Source organism: Ixodes scapularis, unplaced genomic scaffold (genome assembly GCF_016920785.2).
Source record: "Ixodes scapularis isolate PalLabHiFi unplaced genomic scaffold, ASM1692078v2 PGA_scaffold7__128_contigs__length_106722199, whole genome shotgun sequence".
NCBI classification, from domain to species: domain Eukaryota; kingdom Metazoa; phylum Arthropoda; class Arachnida; order Ixodida; family Ixodidae; genus Ixodes; species Ixodes scapularis.
In genome coordinates this window covers 16,166,494-16,181,308 of record NW_024609882.1, presented here as the reverse complement: position 1 = coordinate 16,181,308, position 14,815 = coordinate 16,166,494, and positions in this window count along the sequence as shown.

Genomic DNA, 14,815 nt, shown 5'->3' with positions numbered 1-14,815 from the left:
ACACACAAAAGTAACATTTGAATAGTTGAAGAATCTAAAAACAATACATATGGCACGACTGTGCTCAAAGTGACCACGAAAAGCAAAAATAGATTCACGTGATCCACAGGAACAACTTGTAAACTAACTATCAACACAACATAATCAAAACAATTAATTACAAATCTTTATAATTTACACATCGGAATTCGAAAAAAACAATCGAAGACCTTTATTTGAAGTCGTCGATAGCTGCACATTTGCTACGGAAAGATAGTTAAGTAGGCTAGGAAGGGTATAAGATATCATTTGTTGGCCATACGTTGTCCTATAAGTTGGAACTCTCCAATTTTCTACGCTGCGAGTTAGGTACGTCGTCACTTTAGGTGTTAGAGAAGCTAATTGAATAAGATTTGCAACATTTGTCTGCTCATGAGACTTATTTGTTCTACATAGACGGTACTTATAAAAACTACTTACTTGCATCAGATTCAAATTTTCAAAAATAGGTTTGCTATAGGGTGATCATATGGAACGTTACAGATGTTTCGAATAATTTTTTTCTGGAGCATAAAAATTTTGTGTATGTTTGTTTGCGTAGTATTTCCCCATACTAAGTGACAGTAATTTATGTGAGCAAGAAATAACGAATGGTAAAGCATTAATTTAACGTTCGTCGGAAAAATAGAGCGATGACGGTAGAGTAAGCCAACAACCCGTGCCAGTTTTGATAAAATGTAATGAACATGTTCATCCCATGACATACTTTCTGAGAAGATAACACCCAGTGTTTTAAAGCTACTTAAAATATCGACCTTAGTTGAATTTAAAATAATATCACATGTAATATTAATGCTCTTATTTCTGGAGTGAAATAGAATGGCCTTGGTTTTGCTAACATTAATTTTTAGAGCATTATCTTGGCTCCAGCTGACTAGATCTTTTAAAGTTTTATTAGCACTGATTGCAAGGTCGTGAAAGCAATATCCTGTAAAAAAAAGGCTGGTATCATCAGCGTAAATGACATATTTAATGTTTTTATTTATGTTAACAATATCATTAACGTACAAGTTGAACAGAAAGGGACCTAGAATGCTGCCCTGTGGAACGCCAGATGCGATTGGTTTAATGTCAGAGGAGTACCCGTTAATATATACGTATTGTTGACGATGCGCAAGATAAGACTCAATGAGCGCTGCGACTTTTCCGCGGAATCCGTATTTCATTAGTTTTTTTATTAACAAATCATGATTTAAATGATCAAAAGCTTTTGTAAAGTCCACAAAAACACCAAGAGCAATTTTTTTATCCTCAAATGTTTGAAAAATGTAATCTTTTTGTTCTAGCAACGCGAGCTCTGTAGACAGCTGTTTACGGAATCCAAACTGCGATGGTGTGATCAAACTATATTTATCAGAAAAATGCACCATTCGATTTAGCAAAAGTTTTTCGAAACCCTTTGAAAATACAGATAAATTCTAAGTGGTATTTACGCAAAATATTTTTTCAACTCTTTTCAATTGAACATGAGTACATATTATCGTCGCTCGCCTTGTCGTGCGACTTACTCGAAAGTTAATCAAGCTAAAAGTAATTAAAAAATATTAATGCGACACGTTTTACTGTTTCAGCGATTTTTATATGTGCTTTCTAAGATTTAAAGGGCAACTCCTGTCGAAAACGAAACCAAAATAAATGACTGGTAATCGCTTTAGTGACACGAAACATGGCCACAGCCGAAATATTACGTCAAAGTGAAGCCTTGGACTCCACTGAAACCGATTTTAAGGATGCGACCAGCTGCTCTTTAGTGGGTGGCAAGCGGGTTAGTTTTAAAGGGACCATGAAATGATTTTAAAATCGAGTTTCATCGACCGCACGTCGTAAAAGGTGTGAAAAGAAACACAAAAACACAAAAATAGGGAGCCAAAAAAAATGATTTGCTATAGAACTTTTAAAAGAAAACTGGACTCTTTTGCGCCTTCCTTCCTTCGCCTGTTCACTACGATGCATCCGCGGAAATGGAGCACGTCAGCCAAATCCAGGTCGCCTATTGGGTAAGAGCCTACCTCACCAGCACCGCGATCGTAAACAATAAATAGCCGGCGAATGTTTCCTAAAAGTTTTGTTAAATAATATTCAGATCCACATTTTGTAGCATAATTAGAGATGTGTGGCGAAAATTGCCAAATTTGAAAATGCTGAGAGCCAAGCGCCATCTATCGTGTGATAAACGAAGCAACTATGCGCGTGCGCAGTAGGGCAGGGCCGACAGTTACTTGGGTGACGGCGACCGACGAACATTTATTTTCTTCGTTTTCCTTCCTCTCAAAACTCTGACTGACTGAACGTTTATTTTTCTACGTGTTCTTCCCGCGCGTGCCGACTTCAAGCAGCAAGAAAACAGTACTTAAAACAGACCACGACGAACAAGAACGCTGGATCCACCGACTCCGACGAAGCGTATAGGCCTAGCAGGCATTCCGACTCGGCGCTGCGTTGCTTCGTCGCAAGACCGTCTGCCTACGATCGGCTGGAGTGCTAAATGGAATATGCCCGCGCGACCCTTGTGGACCCTTCCCGTATTATAGTTTGATCACTGACCTCAATTCTAGATTAAGAGGTGAGGTCAATCTCTTCCCCTTGTTTTCCGAGGCAGTGTTGACGAACACTCGTCGAAAAGGGACTCTCGTCGATTCTATCTTCTTGTTTTGTGTGATATAGAGCTGAAATAAACGCCGTATGGATTACCTTCGTAACACGGTATGTACACTTTGTTATTGGTATGCCATTTTTATTCTGACAGACTGCACGTCACTGTCGAGCTATAACAGTTCGTGGGAGGTATACGTACAACCCCGGTCCAACCTTTCTTTGCCGAGTGTCGCGTCAGTATCGAGTTGCAATCGTAAAAGAACGGTCCCGAAGCGCTTACAAACAGCGCGAATACAAGACTTTCATCAAGCGCGCGCGTCCGCTCCGAGTGTAAACAGGTATTTACGTGGCTCTTGCTGACACTCGTAGTTCAAACGTATCTTTTTTAACGTCGGCTCGCTTCTGCATCTCCGAGGCCGCGAAAAACGCCATCTACGTCGCTTTGCAAACGACTGACACGGGCCGGCCCTTCTGCCAACAATGACGGGGTGGTTGACTTCTGGAGTCTTCACCGGAAGACTCGCTGCACTTCCCAACAGGCATACCGGCGTATGGGACTTGTCTCATGCTGTCGCTGTAGCGCAACATATCTCATTGAATTTCGCTCAGCTGCGATGCGGCGATGAGAGGCGCCGATTCAGGAAATACGTCGGTGACATCAGCGCAGTAAAACCTACCGGCGCACCCCAACTCGTTGCCGCTAACACTCCCATTCTCCTACTGCCGAGAGAACTTCCGGTTCCGGAAACGGCCAACGTCACGGCTTCTTTTGCGGTGAGTTGGAGAGAATGAAAAAGTCGATATTTCAATAATTTTTTGTGTAGAAGTTAATAAACCGAGACGAAAACGGATGCCTGTTCGGCATTCAGTGAACATTGACGGTTTAATGTAAAAGTTATCTGGAAAAAGTAAAAAGGTCATTTCATGGTCCCTTTAAGGCAAGGAACACTAGCGCAGCACCCTTATGACGTCAGGTCGCGGTGGAGCTGCGGTTGATTGGTTGTACTTGAACAGCGTACCGCAGCACTACGTTGACGTCACTTAGTGGTCGTACGGCTGATGATCAGTGTTGCCATCCCTCTATAAAACTACACAGAATACAAAACCAAAATGTATATATACGCTGTAATTCAGGGTCATTGCTTTAGCTGAAAAGAGTCGTAATCCCAAATTCAAAAATATTGACCAGAGTTGCCCTTTAGGCTCGCATTCGAGCGTTATTTTTGGGGCGCCTACTCATCGTTTTAAACTATAACGAAGGTGAGACGCTCAAGCTCATAGGCTTTTCGAGTTTCTCCTGCCACGTAAAAGCTTATGCGTCCGAGGTGCGTCCTTGAGAAGGAGGCTCGTGCTTGTAGGCTAGTAGAGGGATCGTCTACAGGTGATTAACACGAGACACGGGTGGGAAGAAAACTGAAAACGAAACAACACTTATAGGAGAAGAAGGAATCGACAACATTAGACCTTTATGGTACAAGTCATTTGGGGTACTTAGACACATGAAGGGGACAGCAGCCGCGAGATGCGATGCCTGCGGGCCGCGTCCCAACGAGTCGCAGGCCGCGTGTTTTGAGACCCCTGCTATGCGGAGCGCAATGTTCGTCTGCTTCTTGCACAGGGGTTGCGATGATGTCAGAACGCCGAGCTCTTATTGGCTGATTGAAAAGCCAATCAGAGCTCGGCGTCGTTCTGACGTCACCACAACGGCTGCGCGAGAAGCAGACGGTTTCCTTACGTAAAATTATGACGGTGGTCGGATGACCTCATAAAGGCGTCACTTCTTGGAACACATGGCCACGCTGTTAAATACGTCACGCAAACGACATTAATGTAAGTACGCAAACGAACTGGTGTAAATTAAACATGACATAAACACGTTAGTGAGACGTTTCAGTGTTTGCGTCGTCTTTCAGCCGCAGTCTTGGCGTTTCTTATGCCATGTACAGATGCAAACATGCTTCGAACATGCATGGGGCGCATACGCAGATAATGGACCTTTTCCGAGAAGCGTTCTGCGCACGCGCGAGCGCCCGATGCCAAGCGGTGGAAGTCGGCACGAAAAATCGAGGAAATTCGGAATGAGGCTGTAGATCGACGAGAATTAAGAACACGTAATTGCAGCATATTAATATAATTGTGTTACACAAGAAAAGAAAGTAGACAGAAAGAAAAACACGACGTTTGGATGGACGCTACGGATTTCCCTTTTTAATGTCGCGTTGGGCCGTTGGGCACGCGACGCAGCTCAGAGAGCGAAGCAACTGGTAGCGTAGCTCCCATCATCGATTGGTAGCGCAGGTAGGTCACTTCCTCGACTTTCAGTTCGTGCAGCCACCGCCTGGTACCGTCGGTATTTGGAAAAGGTCCATTCTGTCAGCATGTTTGCGGAGAAACTCCGCGTCTTCTTTTGTATGGTGTACATGGGCAGGGTGAGGGTATACGAAATTCGAGGGAAATTTGAATTATAGGGGTATACGAAAACTAAATTTGAGCTCTTATTTCTTCGTTTAGCCTTATACGTTGTGTTGGCACATTAGAAAACACCAGTCTTTCGCTCGTAAAAGCACGGAAACTAATTTTTAATAAGTCCAATGAAACGATTTCTCACTACCACCTGGTAATTGGAAGGCCGATGAAGTTACGACGTTAAATGCCTCCCGCCACGGTGCCACTCACGGAAGTACAGCGCAAATGTATGGACAGCTCGGGCTTAAACGGAATCACAAAGCTCGTCGAAATCTTTTTTTTTGCGCTTCGGCAACATGCATTTTACGCCATTAAAGATCGCCGTTCTTAGCAGGCGATAGGTAGGAACATGATCTAAGGATGCGGGGACTTCTGTCAGACACGGTACCCCCTCCCACAGGATGTGCTGTGAATAACGCGCTCAAACATGGTACCCAGTGAATACTTTATATGCATAGCTTGCAGGTGTCGCCATTGCTGAGTACTTCTGCGGTGTAAAACTAACACGGTGAACCGAACGCTCGCGGCACATAAATGACGTCACTGGCAGGCTATGTATAGGCCCTAGGGAGTACAGCCTTCGGATGATACTACTAGGCGAGATTGAGGCCCTTGACGTCACGAGTGCGATACGCGTTGCGTTTTTCGCTGGCGGATTTTGAAGCGAGAGGCAGAGAGCTCGCGGCCACGTCATTTCGTTTCCGATCCCCTTTAAAGGGCATTTTGACAAACGGATTTCGGACTACGGAGGCACTTTAGCCAAGCCAAGACCGTCACGTTTGAATTGCGAAAGCAGCGGCAAGACCCGTTCGTCGACCCCGTTTTAATATTCAGACGATCACACGCATAAAAACCAAGATGGAGGACGGACGCAGCCCGCGCCCTCTGGCGGTCCGGCAGGCAACGACAAACACAAAAAGAACAAGACGTCGGCGGCATCCGAGGGTGCCGACGGTGAAAGTGGACGCACCGACCGACATCTAGGTCAAATCGGCAAGGGAAAAGACGGCGGAGCGCTTCCTTGGACGCTTCTGTTCGCTGTTTGTTAACTTTTTTCTCTCTCGTCCTCCTCTTCAGGGACTTCCCCATTTAGAAACGATCGTCGGCGAAAGTGAGAGGCCTCTCTTCAAATTTGTTTGCTTACTTGGAGGCCTTGCCGCAAGGACTCCGGCGCGGTGGGATATACGCGAACAGGGAGGGCCTCTGCCGAAAATTCGCGTAGCCAACGACGGTTCCGTGAAGCAGACGACAACCGGCGGCTCGAGCAGACGACGAGCTGGAGCTCCAGCAGACGACGCGTTGCGGCTTCAGTGCACGGCCGCAAGCGTCGGTTTCAGATGCCGGTTGCGTCCGCTTACTGTGCTGCGTGGCTGTCTTCGACGAGTGCCAAACAATAAGTAAGTTATACCTTTTTTGCATTTGTAATTCAGATTGCTTATCACGTCGGGTGAACGTTTCTGCCAGGTGATCATAGTTCAGTGCGCATAAGAAACTTGGAAGATTATCAAAATTAGTTACACAAAAATTAAAAAAAAAAATATATTGTTGACTGTAATGAGCGTTTTATAGTAAACGGCGTTCAAGCTGCCTTTCTCAAGGTCTGATAAAAAATTAAATATTTCTGGAAACTAGCTCAGACTGGATTCATAACCACCTCGCTTAGAACATGACGGTTTACGAAGAACTGGCGTATTAATTTATTTATTTGGTTCTCTATATATTATCAATGCCATCGGCGTTCCAGGTGGCAGTGAGTGTAACAAGCTGGATCTACCCAATATTCTCAATATAAATAGGAAAGGGGAAGGGGGTATACAGATTTTGTAGGGGTTTTCAGGGGATGTGTAGCGTGCGTAGGTTTACATACAGAAAGTTCGTGAGAAAAGAAAGCCGTGTTTTTCGGCCCAGATAAATGATCTATGCATAGCGGAAAGCTCGAACTACGCGAGGACGTGAAGCTATGGGTTGGGAGAGAGCGCAGAAGTTAGAGAAGATGACGTGGGTTTAATTAAAAGATAATTGAGTATAACGATAGTTCTCTATGGAGCCACGTCCATCTAAAAAGTAAAAAAAAAAAAAAAAAAACACTTCTCAGTAAGAAAGATAATATTGTTTTATTTCTTGTTGGCAAATTTGTTTCACTGAAATAAATGCTACAGGCACCGTGTACAATTACATTTTTTTTTGGACAAAATTAGGCTTAGGTGGACGTCGGCTCATAGAGAAAGTTAATTTTTCTCAATTCTCTTTCGATCAAGGATACATGCATGTTCTCAGACTTATATCCCAACCGCTAGCGTCATATTCTCACGGAGCTTGAGCCTTCTACGGTGCATATTTAATTTATCCGGGCCAAAAAACACGATTATCTTTTCTCGGGAACTACCTGTACTTTGCGCACGCCGCTCTCAGAAAAAGAAAAAAAAAACAAAGGGGGGGGGGGGGGGCGTTATAAATTATTGTTAGAAAGCGCAATATGATGGAACGTAGGCAGAACACACTTCGTTCACAGCGACTCAGCACAGAAGAGGGCGCTAATAGCAGTTTTAAGCACATGACAGTTAACGACGCATGTTAAAAACCAGAAAGTGGTTTCATTCCAAGTAAGTCTGCACGGAAGAATGAGCTATTAAGTGCACTAGTGTCTCCTTTAGGTATTGCTGCACTTTGTACTGCCGATCTATGCGCGATGAAATATAAAGCTGTTGAACGGAAAGTTGCCGGTTTATATAAGGGTTAGCGTAATATCTTGACCAAAAACGATATAAACGAGCAGTTTTCCGACGGAATCAATAACTAGGCAATGATAACTTGCTTTCCGAGAAGTTTGCGACTACGGTGAGGTTACAGAGAGATGAACGATTTTGTGCCATTTTGAGGTCATAACTGTGCACTCAGATGAAAGGGATACAAAATAACGTGTTACTATGATAACTATCCGATTTTCTGTTCATTTTTGTTGTTTTCGTTTAAACGATTTTCACATTGCAAAAAAAGAAATAAACAACTTCGCTTTTTCGCATCGCAAAAAATTAAATAAGCAACTTCCGCAAGTATCTTCTAGTGTATCGCAACTGCACGGAGTCAGTCAGTTGTTTACTCGTTGCAGCTGAAGCATAAAATAAATAAAAACAGTTTATGAAAATGAGTAAGACAAGTATGTTTCGTATTTTATGAACCGTGGTACCTTTTGCACGATCCGTCCCTTTCGTTTAGGAACGACGGAAAAGGTCACTATAAAAGCAAAAACGAAAAGAACTAAACCAAGTCCGAAGCCAACGATTCACAGTTTGACGTGTGACCCTGTGCAGGCTCACTTTCGTCGACTGCGCCACCAACAAAATGTGTCTGGCTGCCTATGTAAATTTCGGTCATCGACACTTCGCTCTGATTCCTTATTTTTCTGAAGCCCAAAAATTACCGGTGCCTAGAAAGTTCCATGAGACCATCGTGTTTTCACGATCCCGCCCAACCACAAAGTCTAGAAGTATATATCGGCAGCCAGAGATCAAATGCAGCGTCGTATACACGAAACTTTCTTCTTAGAGGCTGCTAACGTCGACATTAAAGTCACAGTCGGCCAGCTCATACACCACACAAAATACACAGCCTGCAGACTTCCCAGTTAAACAACCAGTTAAACAACCAAGCACAGCCCCCCCCTGCAGACTTCCTTGTTAAACAACCAAGCAATTGACCAACAATTTCCCCGTGTTTACTCACCCTGTATTCGTCGAAGAAAAGATGCGTCGTCAAATGGCTGTTCGTCCAGTCCTCAACGCCATACGTTCATCCGCGAGCTTTCCGCTCACTCTGAGATTCAGCAGATCGCGATCTGCGGCGGCCGTGCCGCCCTGCAGGCGTTCATCATTTTTTTCTGAGTCACTTCCGTTTATCAAACACAGTGATGCGCCCAATCAGATAGAAGAGCCGCTGAATAATGATTGGGCGCTTCAGAGCTTTTTTTTTCTTTTCTTTTTCTTTTTCGACAGCTTCGACCTAAAACACGTTTCCCGACCCTGACGCACATTTGCCGCTTCAACGATGGCCCTGCCGAACTCCGACGGCCCCCCGCACCAGCCCTTCCATTATAATGTCCCGAATCCTTGGAAAACGTCGCGGAATACGAGTACGAGAAGAGGAACGGGGCCTTTGTGCGAGGATTTTCGAAGGCGTTTAGACGGGGCAATTATGGGCTGCCGAGGCCGTTGTACCCCAAAAAAGAAGCGTAGTGCCGCTCCAAACTAATCAGCTTTAAAGAAAAAAAAAAAAAAAAAAAAAAAGGTTCAGGCGTTTTTGTATTTTTATTTTGATATTTTTATTATCAGTTCTAAACCGTTGTGGGAGAGCACGGTGTAGAGCAAGTCGCATTGTTCTTTATTTTAATACCAGGTTCCGTTCATCTTGAATGCGCATTCGGGTTGCAGCCAGGCCTTGGTCACGCAAACGCTTTCATGAAAATGGAAATCATTTAGAGGATGGCACGAAATACAGATACAGTCATCACCTCTGTTCATCGAGAAACGTATCCATAAAATTAATCAAGAGACAATGTAGTTTGTCCTCAAGAACTGTGTCCATATAGCGGGGGGACATCCACATTAGCCAAAGGCGACTTACAACTTTGAAGGAGTCATAGAATCCAAATCAGCGCAGCAGAGGCAGAGCTTTAACAGGAGTTTCGCACAGGCGCGTATATTTTCAGGCACCTTCACTTCATCTGGCCAGATTCCGCAGGAAAAAGACATGTCCGCTCAAAATGAAATACAGTCAAAACAGAGGAGAAAGTGAAGGCGCTTTTCATTGGTCGTATATTTATGGCACTGGGATTGGTTCTTTAACTCGCAAACGAGGCCGGTTTTCATAAACGTGCAACAATACTTAAAAAAAAAACAAAAAAAACAAGCTAGCTCGTGGTGATTCATGGCAATAAAACCCGAGACTCAGGAACACAGAAGGGGACGAACATAACACAACAACATGCAAGCAACCCGACGGTTTGTACAAGTCACCGACTTGTTTTCAAAACACGTCCCTTTGGGTATCGAGACCAGCGACCTGCAGGGTCCAGTGTTGCACGAAACAGATGTTCGGTGCACGTTTCTGTTTTTTTTTTTGGGTGCAACGAAAGAACACATTGCTATATTTTCCACCGGTGAACGGGAACTGGAGGGACATCTGTGTTAGTTTCGTTAGCTATGATTTAATTTAGCTCTTGTATACATTGACATTCTCGGAGCTGTAAGAGTAGCGTGCCTTCCAAGCAAACAAAACGTGCACTTTAATGAAAGCTTGTTCCAAAAGTGAGAAGACGCGAGGCACGGGCTATCGTTTGAGCACCTGAAAAACTTGTAGAGCAATGCTTCTGAAGAAACTGCTACCCGGCAAACCTGCCCCCCCCCCCCTGTTTTCCTAGTATTTTGCGACGCTCTTGTCGGTTTCGATGCATAAAAAGCAAGAAACAAAAAACAAAAAAAAATTGACGCACAGGAATTTTGTTTGACAGTTAGTATAATCAGGGTGAATCAGGCGGGCTAGAAACCATCGCAAAAAGAGAAAACGCGCGCCAGCCGGAATGACTGTACTTAATGACCCCCGTGAGCTTGTTTGTGGAAACAGTTTCTCAAAACGAGGGCGGAATTCGGACTACGCGACTCTAAGTTGCGGTTAAATGTCATTAAACGCCGCTGGGCGTTCGATGAAAGGTGCCAGAACGCAGGGAAAAAGTAGTCAAAAGTAGCTATTTTAGTTTCTCTAAGCTTAACGTTACCGTATTTCTAAAAAAAAAACAATGTATAAAAAATGACGCTCTGTACACCCTTAGTCAACGTGAATGTATGTTGTCACAGCGAGATTAATTGAGGTCAATTTATTTGAAGGAACTCGATGGGCACGTAAAATGTTCAGGATGTTTTTTCTTTGGAGCCACATCCCGGAGATCAGTCTCTAATTGCCTCAAGGACGGTGAGCTTTACCGTTTTTCTCAGTTCAGTTTTTGTTATCAAAACTCGTCCGATACGAGGAGTGACAGGATTTTCAGAGTACCTTCTGGGAGGTGGCGAAAAATGCGCGAACAACTTTCTCGCAAGCGGACGCTTCGTGTCAGAAGTGTAGCCAGGTTCTACAATCTAAGGTGCTAAAACCGACTGCAAGGTGCCGGATTAATGATTCTAGCTCACGAGAAGAACATACAAAGAAAGAAGCGAGGTTGTGTTCTCGTTGTGTCTGCTGCTGGAGCTCCTTATGGTTTCTAGGGTTATGGCAGTGAGCCTTCGTAGTGCAGACGAAGCATTTAGCAGCCGTAGTTGAGTCTGTAGCCAAAAAAGTAGCCAAAAAGTAGCCAGAGGAGGCCAAGGGAGTCAATCTAAACTTTCGATCGCGAGGCATGCTCGTAAAGTAGCCAATGTAGCGCAAAGTAGCGCACCAACGGCAGTACGTGCTGAGAACGTGTCTGCGGACCGTTTCTGTATGACCAATGTGCCACGAAAGAAACGCGGATAGATGGATGGATGGTAACGGCTGTACCCTTTATATCGGGCGGTAACTTGCGCCACCTAGCTTAGAAGGAAACACGTCTCGGGCAGTTTCTACAGACACTCTTTTGTATGATGTATTACGAGGGTGCTCAGATGAATCGGAGACATCGGGTGCCCTATATTAAACTTGAGTTTAACACAGAGAGAGAGAGAGAGAGAGGTAAAACGCCCACGCATAAACCATGAACAGCTCTTACGAATACACACGTATTTTAATTGATTTAAGCGACGACAGCGTGGCTCAAGGAGAGCAGCTATTAGCGGCCAGATGTTACGGTGGCGCCCTCGCTTGGTTTCCTCTCGTGACGTCATGACCTTGCGAACAACAAGTTCGGTGGTGTTTGTAATGAGCATGTTGGAAGCTTGAGATCATAGCGCTCTGAAACCAACTTTGCCAACACCGTCAAAATTGAAGTTTATAAATTCCTCTTATTCCCGCCGATGAGAACTCCTTTGCTGACGTCATAGTCAGTGTTTGGCCAATCGTGGTAGGCCGACCACAGCGACGCTTTTGATCGCGCACGTCGCCCATAGCAAACAAAAATGCGCACGTGCTCGAAACATCTCGTATTGTCTCAAGGCGCCGAGATATGCGGGCTTCCTCGTGCTGACGTCACTTTCCAAACACCGGGGCAAAGATTATCTCAAACAGATGAGGGCGCAAAGTTTGCTTTTCTTCACGAGGAAAGTCTCGACGTATACAGTTCAGCGTGGGGGGGAGGTCTGGAAGCAAACTCGCGCCTCTCGTACGGATTTTCTTCGTCTCCAGAGGCTGCATGGACGTCGCGTAGAAGGCACACATCCGGACGCTGGAAGCTCCTGACCATCGACGTTTCCAGCCGCACACAGCTTTCAGAAAACCGCTAGACACTGTGAGTAAATTAAAGCATGAAATGCTTTTCTTTTTTTCTCTTTTTTAAACCCTACCTGCCCTTAATCCCAAAAGTTGTATCCGTCCGTCCGTTCGTACATTTCCCGCTAAATTTAGCGGGGAAATTTATATCACGAAACCTAAACACGAATCCAGTTCTTCAGCTAAATTTAGAGGGTGAATTGGAGTCACGTGACCAGGCGTCACGGGACGTAGGGACCAGTTCAGTTTCCCCGCAAAATATAGCGGAAAAATTGACGTCACGTTACGCATACCCGAAAGCAGTTTACCCGCTAAATTTAGCGGGAACACTTACGTCTTGTGACCTAGAATCTAATCCGGTTTCCCCCGTTACCGCGGGGGAAATCGAGTTCACGTTACCTGACGTCACGTGACCCATACAACCATTCCTAAATTTAGCGGGAAAATATAAGTTACGTGACGCATGAATTTCCTCACCGATTCTCTCGCCAATTCCCTATAATGCATGAAATGCATTATAGGGAATTATAAGGAACCTTTACCCTCAAAGTCCTATAACGCATTTAGTGCATTATATAGAAGTTCAAAGAAAAGATCGCGAAAGGCAACCGCGGGACACTATTTATGACGTTGTGGCGACGTCGTCGGGCGAAAATCGAGGGACCATGTACTTTTGAGGACGCTGTAGACAAGTTCGGAGACCTGCCCCAGGCATAATTACCAGTAGTGTTATCTTTTGGACATTGCATATGGTATACGTGCCGCCGGCTATATTCCGGGATGGAAGCGAGTATATACGAGGCAAAAAAGCTTGCTCGTAGTCAATCGAATGCTTCTTTAATTTTTCCAACCACAATTTCTGCGTTGAAGCAATTTACCGATCGAAGCATTTTTAGAACGGACCCAAACGAAGCGTCTGGGTTAATTTTTAACAGCCACAGGTCAATTAACTGATTCTGTTACTAGCCTCAGGGATAAAGCAAGTTTAGCCAGTATCGAAGCAAACGTAAAATTGAAGAGAATGAATGGCTTTCTCAGGACACTTCATCAGCACCATAAGGCAGACGCTTCAAAATATGTTATATGAACATGTAGGCTGCATATAACGGAATACAATCGTTATCTTGAACTTCATTGGTACTCGACCAATCAATTCACAGACTTATTCTTTGTCTGATGCACTGATACTACAAACAGCTTCCTGCTTACACGTTTTGCCATTTGTGATAATGTAATTTTTCTCGTATACGAACCTGTACACGTTCAATGTATGTGACCTAACCTCCGGTATGAAATGTACTCCCTGCCCTCACGGCTGGCAGTATATATAATACTAATAGACCCTCTATAATAACAGTTGCGCCACTGAGAAGTAGCTGAACGAATTTCCAGAGGCTGCCACGTTTTAGTAGTGCGCTCTCTCGGAGCCTATTATACAAGCGAGCTGCGTCAGTGTTCGTGTGGATTTTCTTTCCATCGTTACATCGCAGGTGAGCTTACGAGCCCGCGGCTTGCAATCACAGTACGGGCCTAAAAGAAATTCCAAAGCAAGTACCTAAGCCTTTTTGCTCTCAAGCATACAATAGGGGCGGTACTGATTTCTGGGAAGGGTTTGAACTCCGAAACCTTTCCGCTTAGGAAGTGCTTTCGAAAGGCGAATCTCTGGTCCGGTTGAGTCTAGATCGTAACTTTCTTTGTGGTGTACGTTCTCATGTAGTGAAGAAAACAAAACAAAAACAAAAAACACACAACGCCTTAATTAGTTGTGTTACCATCAGGCCGCATCTCGAATTGAAATGCGTAAAGATCGTCCCCATTTTCACTTCTATCTTCCTTCTTGAACTTCACTTTGCCAGTTACAACAGCGGACTGGAATAATCTGCATAGCAGCGTTGCTGTGCAACGAAGCCATTATATCACGCTGGAAGCACAACGTGCACCGACTGTCTGAAGATTTATTTTATAGGCTATAAAAAAAACGATATTTTATGTTATACAATATAATATACAAGTACTGATCTGTTTTTAACCGTTCTTTACGTAAATATTTAACTTGTGTTACACGTTTTCTTTCGTGTAACATCATTCATTTCTGGTTTACGAATGTTTCAGTGTTCATTTCTAGCTTTCTGCTTTTACATAACGACGTTGCAACCAAGGTCAGTATGGCTCTTCAAGGTGCGTTAAATAATGATAATAGGGATGCTGATAATGATAATAACAATAATGCTATTAATAAGAATATAGTGTTTTAGTCGTTTGTTCCGATGACTCCGATGCTCCGCCGATGCCTTTGCACATGCATCGTATCGTTGTCGCGTATGCT